Source organism: Artemia sp. Qi Xiang Cuo, chromosome 18 (genome assembly GCF_049724085.1).
Source record: "Artemia sp. Qi Xiang Cuo chromosome 18, ASM4972408v1, whole genome shotgun sequence".
NCBI lineage: Eukaryota > Metazoa > Arthropoda > Branchiopoda > Anostraca > Artemiidae > Artemia > Artemia sp. Qi Xiang Cuo.
The window spans coordinates 21,255,002-21,258,298 of record NC_142811.1 but is presented as its reverse complement, the minus strand read 5'-3'; positions in this window follow the sequence as shown (position 1 = coordinate 21,258,298).

The window sequence follows — 3,297 nt, the reverse complement described above, 5'->3', positions numbered from 1 at the left end:
TTTTGTGGGTGTGTAAGTTTTTGATTTTTGTGTTCTCGCAAGAAAATGGCTCGCCTTTAACATACTTAGCCGTAGTTAGTTGAAACTGTGCATAAATATCATAATTTTTAGTCTAATTGCGTGGCTACTAAAGGAACAATGAGCAATTTTTTTCTGTAGGCTAAATATCTTCGCAGTTGATCATTACCCCCCTATTTTCCGAGGGGTGTTGACACACTGACGGCATTGTGACACTTTGGTGATGGTTAATCGGAGTTCTCGCTGACGGTTTTTGGTTGATTATCATCATTTTCATTAATACCCCTTAATGATTTTTAGTGTTCTCGCAAGAATAATACCTTGCCTTTTAAGATACTTAGCCGTAGTTAGTTGAAACTGTGCAAAAATATCGTAATTTTTGTCTAATTGTGTGTGTGTGTAAATTTGTGTGTGTGTGTGTGTAATTTTTTGTGTTTGTGTGTGTGTGTAAGTTTTTGTGTGTGTAAGTTTTTTTGTGTGTATAAGTTTTTGTGTGTGTGTGTGTGTTTGTGTGTGTGTGTAAGTTTGTGTGTGTGTGTGTGTGTGTGTAAGTTTTTGTGTGTGTAAGTTTTTGTGTGTGTGTGTGTGTGTGTGTAAGTTTTTTTTTGTGTGGTTTTAAGTTTTTGTGTGTGTGTAATTTTTTGTGGGTTTGTGTAAGTTTTTGTGTGTGTGTGTAATTTATTGTGTGTGTGTAAGTTTTTGCGTTTGTGTTTTTGGTTTTTTGTGTGTGTAAGTTTTTTTTTGTGTGTGTAATTTTGTGTGTGTGTGTAATTTTTTGTGTGTGTATGTTTTTTTGTGTGGGTGTAAGTTTTTTTGTGTGTGTGTATGTTTGTGTGTGTGTGTGTATGTTTTTGTGGGTGTGTGTAAGTTTTTGTGTGTAATTTTGTGTGTTTGTGTTTCAGTGCTTATGTGTGTGTGTAAGTTTTTGCGTGAGTGCGTATTTTTTTGTGTGTGTGTAATTGTTTGTGTGTGTGTGTAATTTTTTGTGTGTGTGTGTAGTATTTTGTTTGAGTTCATGTTTTTTTGTGTGTGTGCGTTTTTGTAAGTTTTTGTGTTTGTGTGTAATTTTTTGTGCGTGCGTAATTTTTTTGTGTGTGTAAGTTTTTTTGTCTGTGTAAGTTTTTGTGTGTGTGTGTGCAAGTTTTTTTTTGCGTGTTTAAGTGTTTGTGTGTGTAAGTTTTTGTGTGTGTGTAAGTTTTTTTGTGTAAGTTTTTTTTTTGTGTGTGTAAGTTTTTGTGTGCGTGTAAGATTTTGTGTGTGTGTGTAAGTTTTTGTGTGTGTGTGTGTGAGTGTGTGTATGTTTGTGTGTGTGTGTGTGTGTGTAAGTTTGTGTGTGTGTGAGTGTGTTTTTAAGTTTTTGTGTGTGCCCATTTTTAAGTTGGAAAATATTTATATTATTTGGAAAAATGGAAATGATCAATAACTAATTTATTTTTAATTTAAAAAATTCAGAATAGAAGTTGAACTTTTCTTCACTTCGTTGAAAAAATTAAAAATTGAAGTAGAACTTTTTATCTTCTGGGAAAATATTCACAAGTATGCTATAGTTTTTTCTATCTACTACGGAAAAATTTAGAATAGAACTTTAAATTTCTTTATGTCTTTGGTGAACTTAAAACTGAAGTGAAAGATTTTTATTTTCTCTGGAGAAATTACGATTGGAGTGTGTTCTTTGGTAAAATTCAGAAGAGAACTTGAACTTTTCTATCTTCCGTGAAAAATTAGGAACAGTATTTAAATTTTTTTCATCTCTTTGAGAAAAATTTGATCCGAAGTGAAAAATTTTTATATTATTTTGAAAAATAGAATTGATTAATAACTAATTTATTTTTCATTGAGAAAATTCAGAAGAGAACTTTAACTTTTCATAACTTCATTGATAAAATTTAAAATTTAAATAGAATTGCTTATTTTCCGAGAAAATATTCGCAACTATGATATAGCTTTTTCTTCTACTAAGGAAACATTTAGAATTTGTAAAATTGGTTTAAAAAGGTTATTAAGAAAAGAACTTGTACTGAAAAGATATAATAAAGCCTTTTGGAAAGTATTGCTTGATGTTTGGGTGTGCAAAAGAGTCGTAAAGTAAAGTTGTGGGGAAAAGATAAGTACTTCAACATGTAAAATAGGTTTAGGAAGGACCTTAAGAAAAAACCATGTTCTGAAATGCCTTTGAAAAGTATTGCATGATATTGGGTAATTCAAAAAGCCTTATAGTAAAGTTGTGGGGGAAAAGATAACTACTTCAAGTTGTAAAATTGGTTTATGAAGGACATTAAGAAAAAAACTTGTTCTGAAAAAATATAATAAAGCCCTTTGAAATGTGGGGACCCTTCTGTGTCTCAAATGCACAAAAAAGTATTAACAAAATGGGGATGGGGCTCTTTGGGGACCCGGGGAGGGCGTTTGGGGATCCGGAGGGCCCTTGAGGCCTGGGTGGTCCTTTGGGAGCCTGGGGGACCTTTGGGGACTGGGGTAGAGGACCTAACGACACTGTTCAAATGGAACTTGTGTATTATAACGACCACAGAGTTTCACCCTCAAATCCTCTTCTAAAATCTCTTCAAAAATCATCTTTTAAAATGTCTCTAACTGTTTCGCCGAAATAATTCCCTAAAATAATAATTTGTTCTGAAAAGATATAATGAAGTCTTAAAAAAGTATTAAAATGGGGGCTCTGGAGCGTTGGGGGCACGGGGGGCCCTTTGGGAATCCGGAGTACCTTTGAGGACCGGTGGCTTCCTTGGGGGTCGGGGTGGGGGGATCGGAACCCTTTGGGGTTGTGGTAGGGGACCTCACAACACTGTTCAAATGGAACTTGTGTATTATAACGACCACAGAGTTTCACCCTCAAATCCTCTTCTAAAATCATCTATTAAATCATCTTTTAAAATGTCTCTAACTGTTTCGCCGAAATAATTCCATAACCTGTCTAAAACAGTTTCGCCCAAATAATCCCTAAACGTAAATTCAGCGTGTTCCTTTTGTTTTTGGCATCTCTGCGCTGAGGCATCTCAAATTAATAAGAAACCTGATTCCCGCGCTAAAACAATTCATCTCTAAGATGTTTCTTTGAGAATTGTTTCCATGGCGTTTGGTTATTAATATCCTTTGGAGTTCGACCAAAAGAGTTGTTTCCGAGCCAAAGACATTAATGACTTGGATCTATTCCTGGAGAATCGTTTCTAGACGAAAGTTTTTAAAGTCTGACAGATGATGTCATTGGTTGATTGATCTGTCAAGAAAGGGGAATTAATTTGTCGTTTCTAAGGGGAATTA